Here is a 14,490-nt window from a genome sequence, read left to right as displayed (position 1 = left end):
TTACATTTTGTAAATTTGGAGTATGCCATCGTCCTGATTTACAGTTTGATAGCACTTTTTACTAAAGATGAAGATGAACAGACACATTGGCATCTCCCTTTAATATCCAGGAATCTGACTCTATTACCATGACTCCTTTTTGTGTTGGCGTCATGTTGGTCCAGTTCTTGTACATGTTTGTTTCAAGCTGTGTGAAAAGGAGTGTTTGACAGCAAATACATGGTAATCCTCCTTTCCTGCTTTACCTGGTTCAGCATTGTAATCTCATTGCCCATGCATGTCTCATTAATTCACCTCATGGCCGAGCAGCCCATCACTCCTGCTGTCACCACGTCGGAGGTTCCTCCAGCCCTGCATGCCAACCCAAGGTCTCCAAACAAAGCGGGAGTGCGGAGGAAAAAGGGTGCCTGTGTAGCAGCTACAAATCATTGATGAGGGTCAGGCCGTCTCAAACTGTGAGAACTCACCTTGGGCTTGATTTCATGCAGCCCTATAAATGAAGACTATTGTGCTCTCTGACGGATAGACTGCAAAAAAAAAAAAAAAAAACTGAAGGGAAATGCTGCATTGTTTTGGAATGATAAAGTCGGCTTAAATATCCTCGGGCCCCACATATAACAAGGGAAATATTTGCACAATTGAACATTGAAATGACTTTTAGTTACCACCCACTGCGCTGATGAGATGAGGTCGATCATGCCAATTAAACTCGGATGAAGTTGTGATTGTCATGTAATTGCAGCAATAATGATGCTTTCAGTACCGGTCTGCTTACAATTCACCTCACTATTCCAATTCATAACATCATGAGCAGGGTCAATATGTAATCACGACAACATCTGGCGTTGTGTTCAATATCTGGCATGGATGGATAAGTACAGACGCAAGATGAATGTTGTAAAATTAAAAGGACAATGATTTCACAAAATTGAGTGGAATTTGTGAAAAAAGAAATGAATGGAATACTTATTTTTTAATTCAATACTGACGAATAAGAAAATTCTTTGTATATTTCTACACGATTAGTCTCAACCTTTTAATATTTCAAATTGGTAATTCTTATTAAGAGTCAGCGCAAGTAGCCCAAAACTTACAAACATTCGGAGATACAGTGCGCCCTCTCGCATTTGGGCATCAACATTCGCAACTTCACCTCATCGCGGATTTTTGGTAGGTAGTGACGTGATACCGTACGCGCATTCTATGGGCTGACGGCATCAGGAAGTGCGCTACGTTCCGTGAGTCTCAGACTTAGGTGAGACACGAAAGTGCTTTAAACCAGCGGTCCCCAACCTTTTTTGCGCCACGGACCGGTTTCATCTAAGACAATATTTTCACGGACCGGTCTTCATTTGCTCGATAATCGTTAACGCCAGGACAGCTGTAGTCTAATAATAAATAGTCCACAGTGGTTTTATGTAAAATGTAGACATCAACAGACAATAAACAAACGTTTTTTCATAAATTGATAATCAACATCTCTATTTCGTCTCTGTAAACAAAATAATTATAAGAAATAATTATATTAAAAACTCGATTCAAGTGACTGCACTGATGAGGTTTATTTTGAAATTTCACGACTTACAATCAGTGCATTCAACAAAATATTGATCATTTCCAATAGAAAGGTGAACAAGTCAATCAAATAATAGTAATTACAAAAATGAGAATTAGTGGATGGGGACCGCTGATCTAGGGGTAACGGGAGACAATGACACCTGAAGTGTGTTCCATATGTCTGCTCTACTCCAGTTTGGTTTGATTTTCGGTCACAGCAGAAAATCGCTTCACAAAGACAGGAGGTTGGAAATGGAAGCAGGGTTTTCGATACTTTTTGGGCGATCTCTGGATAATCTGCTTTGACTTCAATCCAGAACACTGGTGCGTTTATGGGCGCTTCATTGTGTGTGTGTTGATAACCTGTCATGTGAACGAGACCCATCAAGCGGGACAGATGCATGAATTTGTCAGTGGGTCATTCCACACAGACGTCACTTTTCAAATTTAACGTCTTTCAGACTCCGAAATAAATAAAACGGAAGTAATGTAAATATGTTTTTTTTCTGAGCGGCCCGGTACCAAATGACCCACGGACCGGTACCGGTCCGCGGGCTGGTGGTTGGGGACCACTGCTTTAAACAGTTGATAAAAGTGGAACACCAATGTCAGGATTCTGGGGCAAGTCATCAGTTTTTTTTTAACGTTAAATTATTAACGACAACAAAAATAATACCAAAATAAAACAAATAATTATAAAGAAAGGAGAGTAATCCTTTCTAATAATAGTATAATATCGTTCTGGTTTTGCAGCTCTGTGGTGGAAAAAAAATTGCCCTGGATTTTACCTTTGTACTGTAGCAACAGATTCAAACAGAAACAAGCAAGTGAACAAAAAAGAGCATCAATCTAAGGACACTTAAGGCAGTTTTCAACATCAAGTCACTGCTGGGTGTGTTTTGTGTCAATATAATCTCAGGTTATCATTACCTACACCTTCATGGAACGGTGGCGACATATTCAAAACCTCCTTCACCTCATTTCTATATGCACTTCTTCTCGTCTTTTTTCCCCGTATAATGATGTGTTTGAGACCAGGTGTGAAAGTTCAGTCTGCATGATGTGATGGTAAGCATTATGTTTTGACACCCAGTCCCTGCACACCCTGCAAATACCATAAACACGTTCTGAGCAATTCCAAGACGGTGTCCCAGGTGGGTTCAGTGTTGCCACCGTTGTTGAAAGTGTGGGTTTGACAGTTTCAATAACACAAATCCCTATAAGAAATTGCTTGTATGAGGCTCAAATGGTGTGTGGGAAGTTAGTTGTAGTATTAGAAAATGTTAGGCACATATTTCATTGGTATCAATGAGGGATGATATGAGGATACTTAGTGGAACGCTAATATTATTTAACATTATTTTTACTTCTAAACTTATACATAACAAAAAATTGTAAATGTTGCGTCTATACACAGCTTGTTGATTCACTTTACTGGTAATTTCCAATTAATTTCTAGATAAACTGCAGGTTGTGATTGAAGTTTTTGTGACTGACGTAACAGCTGTAGGCCACACTGAGTGTACAGACCTCTTTCAAACCAACAAGGACTCCATTGAGAAGACTCTTTGGACTGACAACATGACTAATGAGCAACATTTTGCGGAGAGTTTTGTGTGTAAAAATGGAAGGTCTTACACCTGATCCCAAAGGCCAAACTGTTCTTGATTAATCTGGCTGTTTTTACTTAGTTTCACTGCTGTTTTATACAACACATTAGAGATTTAACAACAAAGCTCTCGCATTTGTCGTTGTGAGGATCTGACATACTTAAAACAGAAAAAAAAAATCCCGGAGTGCATAGCAGGAGGAATGATTAAAGTTGGAGTAAAAAGAAGTGAGGAGTTCCTACACCTGACAAAACAGCTTTCTCGTTGTCTTTCCAAAAAGTGGCTGCATAATTGCGTTAGTCGTCCATTGTCCATTAAATAAATTGGTTCTTTAAAAGATCTGACAATGTGTTGTACTCCTGTCCTTTCTTATGAAAACAAATTAAGAATACTTTTCCTCCACATGCCAAAAAACAAATGAACAAAGAATGAGCAGCGAAGATTAAAATGCAGAAAGCCAGTGGGGCTTTTTTTTTTTTTTTTTTTTTCAAGACACAGCTGAAATATAAAAGCTGCAATAAACATCCTCTCCTGATAAAAATTGTCAGGGAAGATCTGAAACCAGCTTTTGTAGAATAAAAACCATGTGGGTATAAATAGTTTACACTATGATGAAACAGTGTCAGGAAGCATTAGACACACTGTATATATCACAAATCTCATTTTGCAGACGACAGTGGCAATTCCTTTTTCTGTTTTTATCAAGTCTTTCAAGCTTAGATGTGCAGAACTCCAAACTGTGAAAATTGTCAGTAAAAGCAAAATCACACCCCACAGCATATAGGGCGTTTCCCATTTCCCTTGTGCCAGTCATCATAAAAATAGTCTACGGACCTGATGAATGGTCCTCCTCTTCATTTTTTTTGTATTTACTTAAGTTCTCAAATTGACTGTCAACAGATGCTCAAGAATTTCAAGAAGACATTTACGAGCAAAGCAAGTCAAGAAACTACGGAGATATGCTAATATGGTGCCTACACAATGGAAAAGCTCCAGTTGGAAGTTCCAGAGATGAGGCGGTAGCCTCAGACACAGCTCACAGCATCGGTTACTGGACTGTTCAATACTAAACGAAGACTTTTCCTCTGGAGACCGCTGAAACCGTCTTGGAGTGCAACGCTGCGGAGCTCTCCTCTGTGGCAGCCTTCAAGGTGCAGAAGATAAGGAAAATGAAAAATGACACTGTTGGGAAGCTGTGCTCTCTTGTGTTCAAAAAGAGACATGCTATTCCGCAATGCATTGTTTATTTAGATGCTCAGGAACGGTGTCTTGTGCCGTACATTCGTTGAATATATTTATATGTAATACTGTTTTATATTTTTAATTTCTCAAGGGGAGAAAGAGAACTGATATTCGCAAATTCTGTACAAATGCAGGTGCAAGAGAAACAGGAAGGAAAAATGCTAAGCAATGGCAAGCATATGAAAGTAAAAATAAATATTTAATTTTATAAATAGTAAAAAAATATATAAATTTAAATATTAATAATAATAATAACCTTCTCCTTTCGGCTTTTCCCTTCAGGGGTCGCCACAGCGAATCAATTGGCTTCATCTAACTCTGTCCTCCACATCCTCTTCTCTCACACCAACTATCTTCATGTCCTCCCTCATTACATCCATAAACCTCCTCTTTGGTCTTCCTCTAGGCCTCCTGCCTGGCAGTTCAAAACTCAGCATCCTTCTACCAATATATTCACTATCTCTCCCCTGGACATGTCCAAACCATCTCAGTGTGGCCTCTCTGGCTGAGATAACAATAATAATAATAATAATAATAATAATAACAATAAATAGTATTGTTATTCTTATCTATAAGAATTGGGGCGGCAGTGGCTCAGTGGTAAAGCAGGCGGTAGAGCGGGTCGTCCTATGATTTCAAGATCGGCGGTTCGATTCCCGCTCCCGCCCAAAAAAAAAAAATACCCGGAGGTGAGCTGACAGTGGGAGGTGTCAGCTCACCTCTGGAGCACTGCCGAGGCGCCCTTGAGCAAGGTGCCGTCCCCTTTACAAATTGCTCATTTAAGGCGCACCAAGATGGAGCTGCCTGCCACTCTACCTCCCCTGCATGCCTGCAGGCCCCCTTGTGTATGTGTGTGTGTGCTACAGGGGCCTGTACACACTAATATATATATGCATGCGTTTGAATCAGTAGCTAGAGTGTGCATTCTTAATTTCCCTTCGGGGATCAAAACAGTATATAAAATTAAATTAAAAAATTAAAAAATTATAAATGTAAAAGAAAAACCCGTTTTCCTAATATATCTCGTGATTTAAGCTTTTCGGCTAGCTCTTCCTCTTCTGTCCCAAATTGTAATTCTACTTTGTGCCTGTAGAGGCGGTAGTCTGATAGAACATGTATTCTATCACACAGTTCTATCTACCAGTGCATCGCGTAACCACACAAAAGATGAACAACCACTCACGCACATACTCATACCTGGGGAAAATTTGGAAGCAACTAGTTCACCCAAGCTGCATGTACAGTATCTAATTCTTTTCAGTTGTGCGGTTTTGAACCAGTCTGCGTCAGAGCTTTTCCCACACATCCTCAGTCATGTCTATCATTAGCTCAGTGTCAGATTTAACAGGGAAAAATTCACTCTTCTTTGTTTTTAATCTAAAAAGCCTGTACGTATGTTACAGATGTGCAAATCTTACAATTGGAACTGAAATGTCACACAATCAAGATCCCCTTTTAACCTCAAGAAAATGATTGGGTGTCTTTCCATCCCACTGCTTGCAGCACTAGCTCAGCAAATGTGCCCAAACTGATCATTTTAACAAATGACTAAAGACTGAAGGTTTTGTCCTTGAACTTGATAAAAGAAAAAAGACAACTCGCTTATCAGGTGACAGAATTTGCTTTCCATGTTTGTCAGTTATGCCACACACTGTTGCAGAATTCAATTTTTAAAGCTTCAAATTAATTATCAGACAAGTTAATTTAACACCTTTCGGAAGTTTGCGAACTTGCTATTACACATGGGTTGCACACCAGGATATAACTTTCTGAAAGTTCTGTTATTTTATATTTTTCCGGTCTCCAATGGCCTTCTAATTAACCCCATTTCTTTCAACCTGCAGGCAGCGATTATCTGGTGAATACACCCGTTTAATGGGCATTTAGGAAAGTATTATTTTCTTTTATGCCTCCTCTTAAGGCAAGGATGCAATTATACTTATAATTATGCATTATTCTTGTAGAGATATTCTACGTGTCATTTGATTTGATAAATTGTGTTTTCTGCGCTATATATAATGCAGCAGTGTTCACTCAAATGGTATGGAGAGAGTGAAACAAAAAGTTGGGAAATGAAAAGGGTAAAGCATTAGTTGCCATCACATGGGGGTCTGTTGAGTCTGCGAAGAGCTAAATTTGGGGCTACTCTCCCATCGAGCGAAAGCCAGAATTGGAATCACAGCTCTGCAATTCGAAATTGGCTTCACAGAGTGTTTCGGCCCCAGCGCTGGTGAACTAGTTGAGGAGATTGAACAGCATCTCTACTACCAGCTGAGCTGAATGAAGCCTCCTGGCAAGCCTTTCATTTGGAGGGCAGTTGTTGTGGAGAGAGAGCACAACACTTATATGTTTCGTTTTGTATTACAAGCTTTGTACAATGCTGGAAGTTTTTGGGAAGATGTTGCTTAGCAACAATGGTTTTGATCAAACTAAACTCATCCATAAAAAAACTTAATCGGAGTTTGCCTGACTTACTTATGTGAGACAAAACTGTATTGCTATTTTGTTGTTTCTTGATCTCAAATTGAAGATTTTTTTTATGTGAACTTTCTTTCATTTAATTTTATAATAATAAATGGAAAATGTCAAAAATTATTTAGAAAAAATCTGAGGATATTACAACGAGTGTAATTAAAATCAAAATGTTTCATGATCGTCAACACTTCTTGGTCCATCGCTTTCTGTCCCAACAGACTACAGTTGACAGCCAGAATATTTGCTTTGCTATGAATGCCAAACAACATGAGTGAGATCTGAAGACTGGTTTATGCTCTGAGGACCTTTTTTTAACGTGAAGTGATGTCTTAATCGACACTCTTGGTTGTGAAAGGTTTAAAAGACTCAGCCCTGTTGTGCACTGAAAAAGAAAATATCTACTTTTTACTACTTTGAGCTGAGATCTGACTGGTGTGTGTGTGTGTGTGTGTGTGTGTGTGTGTGTGTGTGTGTGTGTGTGTGTGTGTGTGTGTGTGTGTGTGTGTGTGTGTCTAGGTAAGATTTCTCAAAAGCTTTTGACAGGGGTTTAATGAAACTTTTGAGGAAAAGTTGGTAATTTTGGAGGAAACACATGCTTACATGTTGAGGCTGATCTGGAAGATTGTATGGAGTTAGAATGTTTTTATGTAATCGTACTATGGTGATGCCATGCAGTTGGTGTGTCTACAAAGATATACTGTATATTTCTCACACAAGTGGAGTTCTTTCAAGGAGGGGCTACGTAAGGAACGACACACTCGTGCAGAGACGATCAGAGGTGGAGCAGATCCTTTCATGCCATTGTCATATATGGGATTCCTAAATCATGTAATTTGTACATTTGGACTTTTTTTTTTTTAACATCTTCGGTTGGTTGCAATAGAAGTAGAAATTCACAGAAAACAAACAGAATACAAGTGCGCGCTAATTTCTAAATTCTCATATACACGTCCTCAAACCAGTGTAATTACTATTCACAACACTTCACAGCTCCATATGCATGCAAGGCAGTAAACCACTGTTCACAAAGGCAATATTTCTGAACTGAGGCATAAAAAAAAATAAAAAAAACATCCTCTAGCATAGAGCATGAACTCTTTTTTCCCCCCCTTTTTTTCCCCCAGCATCCTTATTGTGCGTTCCCAACAGTTTCATCAAGTCATGAAGGAGATGAATGATGTTCAAGGAAGCCCTGTGGAAAGCAGTCACAGATCCCTCTCTGTTTACTGTGCTTCGTAGCCACCGAGTCCACAGCCATTTGTCACGCTATTGGCGCATTGGCATACAGTAGAGCACGGCGCCTGGGCCGCTCCCTCATTCATCATATCGAAAGCTGATAAAAGACTTGACTTAAATTAGACAAAACTGAATAGAGTCATTGCATTGTCCCAACGCGGCTTTGTCATTTAAATGCACAGTTTAAAATGACCTACATTGCTGTCCTGTCTTTTCATGCGCTGAAAAATGCACAATGAAACAAAAATTATCATTTTAATGAAAAGTGGTTATGCTATTTGTAACAATATCATTATCTTCAAATACACCAGGCATAAAATTGTCAAATGATTATTTTCCCTCAAATTACAATTTAAACAAATTAGCATGACAGTGATACGAGCCGCCTTAATTTTACCCGAGGCTGCGGCGTGAGTGACTTGTTTGACAATATGTCTTGAAGAAAAACAATGGAGAAGAAAAAGCAGCATAAATAAATCCTACATTTACCACAGTGAACACTTGCAGTACAAAAAAATCCCCAAATGTTCTCTGCTGAAGAATCCTGAGAGCTTTCACCTAGCTATAATTTCCAAACATTTGAAAGTTCTTTGTCTCAGCTCTCACCTATGAAAGTCTGGCATTTACAAAAACATATTAAACCATAGAAATTGTTCTCTGCACACCATGTATAAAATTACAGACAACAACAGCAGATGCTTCGCTGCAGCGTTTCCCAATTTAAGGGACAGAAATAGAAAGATCTCCACAGACTGGAGACCATAATGCAAAGCGACCGCAAAGCTGAACAAGGGATTCTACATTCATTATGTTATTCTGTGTAGAACTAAAGAGACCATTCAAAGAGCTTCATTAATGTGACTAATTCTGCATTCTAAGGTAGCGTCTGAGGCCTGAAGCTGCTTTTAAAAAAAGCCTCTTATTTTTTTCCAGGCAAATTGAATAAAAACAAAGATTAGTCAGCTGTTAGGTTTAATGAATAAACAAGGCTGTAATGGTTATAATGTGCCAATAAAACGTTTTATCATGTGTTTTGCAGGTTTTAGCTATTTATATACTGTATGTATATCTATATATCCTTATTTATATATTTTAAATCTATGGAATTTAAAATGTAAATTTATTGTACTCAAAGTTTATAAGAAAAGTTGGAATAGAACCAAAGATACTAAAACACTGATGGGGACAACTTCCTCTGCAGTCCAATACCATGATTTATAATATGAATAAAGGCCTTATATTGTAGGGATAGATGCAGGGACTGTCACTATTTACTTTTTCCTTTTGCAATATTGTGATTTATGAAGCTGCACCCAGTCACATGCCTTTTGTATGACCTACTATGATATATTAATTATAGCAAGTGCAGTATGTCCACACTATAAGGCGCACTGCACTATGAGGTGCGCCTTCAATGAATGGCCTATTTTAAAACTTTTTTCATATATAAGGCGCACCGATTATAAGCCGTATCTGATTATAAGGCGCACCTTCAATGAATGGCCTATTTTAAAACTTTTTTCATATATAAGGCGCACTGATTATAAGCCGTATCTGATTATAAGGCGCACCTTCAATGAATGGCCTATTTTAAAACGGTTTTCACTTACAGTATAAGGCGCACTGGATTATAAGGTGCACTATTGGTTTTTGAGAAAATTAAAGGCTTTTAGATGCGCCTTATAGTGCGGAAAATACTGTACTGTAATATAGTAATTACTGTATTTCTATTATAGTACTTACTATAATTATATTATATACTATACCATATATTGACTGTACTATAGTAACTCATACAAAATAAATATGACTGGGTGCAGCTCCGTAAATCCCATATTGCAAAAAGAAAAAGTACAATAGTAATAGTACCTGCATCTGTGCTCATTAACTGCAGTTTTGTCGGTAATAACCATTGTTGGCAAAAACTACAGCTTGGTCCAGCTTTCAAGCTGCAGTAGAGCTTTCTTTCTGTCAGACAAATTACAAAATCACAGTGTATGTGATGCCATAGGCTCCACCACACTGTAATTTATAGCATGTATGTATTTACTGTATATTACAGATAATAACACAAAGTCTGTAATGAATATGTATCATACCTAAGGAGGCTGTTGAAGAAGCCTCTGTATTTTTTAGCTTCACCATCATTGACTGAGTACTCTTGATAATGAAAAACCTAAAATGAGTTATTTTTTAAGCCCTATCTTGTGAGCCTGAATCACCGATGCATCCACGAAACCAAACAGATAATAATAGATGAAGTTTGCTCCCACAAAAAAGCTGCGACATCTGGTAACAGGGACTGAAATACCTGGACCTTTGTCTCTGGAGCACTTGCAGATGTTGGACCCCGCTTAGAGCAATGCTACATTATGATTTGTCAGTTTTTCTTTTCATCTTGTATCTGTGTTGTTCTCTGGTAGATTGTATGGCTTGATATACACCTATAGGGATGTTACCAAGGGTAACCAAGGAGAAGGAGCACTACAGACACACACTTTAACTCTGTTACTGTTCCTGCTTTATTATTTCTTCATCTGTGATAATAAAATGTCATCCTCAGACCAATTCATGGCAATTCAAGACATGACCATACATGTTTTCTTCCATTACGTATGTTTACCTGAAGAGAAGAACATGCTCTGATCATTTCAAGGTAGTGTCCTACAGCTAAAGCCTTTAAAGGATACAGCAGGGATCTGTACAAAGAAGACTTTGACTCCTACCTGAATCAGCTTTCCAACGGAACACCCAAAGCCCCAAACTCAATTTTCACTAGCTGGCAAAGTAAAACATATTTGCCAGGATCACAGGTAGGGCATCTGAATTCCAGCAGCGATGCCATGTGTTTCCCCACAGGCATCCATTGCACTTCAGAAAGTGTGATATTATGGATATATTGGGTTTGCCTTGACGTCACGCTGCTGTGGCTGAGTTGGCATCAATTTTTTAGGTGTCAGGAAGTCTTTAATACAATTTGACTTATTCAGATCTTCAAAATTCTTCCAAATGTTTTAGAAATGTATTCAGCTCCGGAGGATTAAAGGTTTGTAGGGTTCAAAGACATGGCGACCATTTCTTGTATTATTTTGTAACATTAGTTTCCTATGCCTTACAGTCCCTGCCACATTTTATTGTGATCGGTATCCTTTTGGTTATTTTTATGTTTTTCCTTTTCCTTCTGTGTGAACGCTAGCATCCTTAAGTTTATTATTGCATCCTCCTCACATCTACCTCCATTAGGTTTCCTTTCTTCTTTTTCCCTCTGATCATCCCCACCTGTCCCTGATCGTCTCCTCCTCCCTGCTCCACCTGTTACCCATTTCTTCTCATTACCTGTGCATTTAGTCTGTATGTTTCACAACATCCTGCATTCTTTCAAAAAAAGTAGTCATGAGAGTTATTTTCAACTGAGTTTTCACCTTTCTTTCTCTACTGAAAGCTCCAAACATTTTGCTTTACTTTTTTCCTTTTATGCACTCTGGCATATCTGCTCTTCTCTTCCCACTGACGACATCCCATCAGTCAGCTGACCTTCAGACCCTCACACAACCCTATATGCTCGCACACACATTTATTATTTACAGGCTTCTACTAGGTAGCACTTATAACCATGTCCTGAGATGGAAGCAAAATGTTTGAGACTGCAGCTCTGGCGAGATCGCGTGGCGTCACGTTTCCCGCTTCCTATCGATGTGCTAGTTTTACTCGTTCACCCCTCTGTTGAAATCTTTGAATACGTTGGCAGGGAGAAACTCATTCGGACGCCAAACCAAAATAATGTGATTGGCTCAGCCCAAATATAACATGAACCAGATGCATCCAATACAATTACAGGTTGTCACTGATTTTATAAATGTAACAATCTTTTTTCACACTCAACCTAAAGAAATTTCCCTTTTGCAAATCCGTTTGATGCAGGATGTCAGAAATAGTATCAGGTGATTTTATGGCCTTGCATTCTTAAATCATTACCTGACTCATGGCCTTGTAAAGACAGTTCAGTAAAAAGTCAAAGGCTCGGTAATCATGAAGTCTAAGCCAGAAGGCCTCCATTTGAAAAGAGACTTTGAATAAAAGCATTTGTATGGAGACTTAATGAAATAGTCTTTTAAAGTGACAATAAACTGGCCTTCGCTGGCTCAGCAAACATGACATGATAAAAGGAAGGCTGATGCACATTTGATTTTAAAATCTCTGCCATAAAAGAGAGGATAAAGTGATTCTAAACCAACCATAAAATTGCAGATGGTAATCCATTGTAGGCCAGTAAATATGTTAAATGACTATCATCATTATCATCTCTCCCTGCCAGACCCGTGGCATACATCATTACTTTACCAATGAGATGGAACTTCATCTTTCTTGGAGGAAAGTGTTTTATTTGATTTTTGCATCAAAGCGGACATTGTGATATTTTGTTTTGTACCATTTTTTTTTTTTTAAGTTTGCAACTTCTTTAATATCCTGAGAATTGATAGGAAGACCACAAGTCATAGATAATTGCTCTGATGAGGTTAGAAAACCACATCTTGCAATCAGTCAAGTTAAGACTTTTAGAGATTAACCTTTTGCCATTTCTTGAACATCTTCAACACATGAAAATAAATACAAAGTCTTGTATTGATTTAAAGGCCAAGATCAATTTAGGTTACGTGAGCTAACCAAAGCAGAAGCAGCTGGATTCCGGTCAATTAGACAATGAAATCAGATAATCTTCTCCAGCATCAGATAAACTCCACATGTTACCTTCTTCTGTGTCCTCCCATGCAGAGATGATCAATGTCAGCGAGGTCATTACACCTTGAAATCATCTTTCCTGCAGCACTACTTGAATATTAGGCCCCTTAAAAAAATATTATTCCATCCACTGAGGTGCAAAGGTAGGCTCACACATTTTTCTGAGGAGGAAATGGTGTTTCAAAGCCGTGTGATCCTGAAATGCAAATGTATGTTCACACAAAGTGCATATAAATAGTTAGATAAACAGGAAAATATTGTCATACCACGATCTCAAGTCTTCATTGCCATATTTCAAATTTATTTACCCAAAACTTGTATTTGTCAAATTAATTTTTCAATCTAGAATTTGGGTAGAAGTTCTTTAATTTATATCCCAGCATCCAAAAATGACTAAAAGACAATATTCTATGAAAAATAGCCCTTTCCAAGATCACTGGACCCATTTTACTACATAAATCACCAATCTATGAATCTTTGTGTGGTCAAGTTTTCCGGCTGACACATTTTTAAACTAAAAAAAAAAAAATTATTGTTATTATTATTATTATTAATTTTCACTAACTAAAACAAGGGGAAATATTTTCCAAAGGCAATGCAGGGTTTACCAGAGTGAGAGAGATATATTATTTGCGGTAAAATCATCTGGGAATTGATTAGATCCTCTGTCACTCAGTACTAATAGCGCTGAGAATAAAACTTGCCAGGAAAGAGGAGCAGTTTGCCTTATATGGTAATTTCAAGGACATTGATAATGTTGACTTTGACTCATTCAAATTAAACATCTTATTTTTGGAAGTTTCTTCATAAGAGTGTTCCAAATTGGATTCATCAAATATTATCAGAATATACTTGTTCTGGGGTTCTTATTTGCATAATTTTAGTCAGAAACAAGCTACTCACTGGATTCTAACCAGGATTCAGACACAGCAACAAAAGACAAATGCTGATGGGTCTTCTGGTTTGTACCCGCTGTCTGCAAAAATAATTGTACACTGAAGACACAGTGTTCACAGTGTTTTAGTTTTTTAATCTATGTGTTTAGGTTTTGCAAATTCAAACTTTCTACATAATCTAAACAAATGTGCACAAAAGATAGACAAACTAGAAAATTTGATCTTTGCAGAGGTTTACGGTTTGTTTTAGGTAACATTTGCTGCATGTGCCTGAAATAAACCTGACTAGAACAGTCTCTCATTGAGACATCTTAGAATCTGAAATTACAATACCAACTGGTGCTTCACAGGAAATATTTTCTGATAGGTGTTGCAGGCAAAAAAGAGAGAGGATAGTACAGACATCCAGACTTATCGGAAAAAACGCCAAATTTTTTGTCTAAATGGATAATTTTGAAAGACTATCATTTCATAATTTGGTCTCAGTATGGATAAAGTAAATATTGTGTTGTCCCAGAGGATGGGGAGAAATTATGTATCATGTTGTTAAATTTGCAGACTTGGTTTCCATCCAAATATGCATTACCTTTCTGTGGTCTTACCATAGAACAGAGCAGAAATATACAATATATAATATACAAAATATTATTTCGTATTTAGCTATAAATGCATAATAATGTTCACCATGACATCTCTTTACTGTTATAAAATAGTTATTATTTACTCGTTCTGTC

This window comes from Antennarius striatus, chromosome 5, assembly GCF_040054535.1.
Source record: "Antennarius striatus isolate MH-2024 chromosome 5, ASM4005453v1, whole genome shotgun sequence".
Classification (NCBI taxonomy): Eukaryota; Metazoa; Chordata; class Actinopteri; order Lophiiformes; family Antennariidae; genus Antennarius; species Antennarius striatus.
This window is presented reverse-complemented; position numbering follows the sequence as displayed.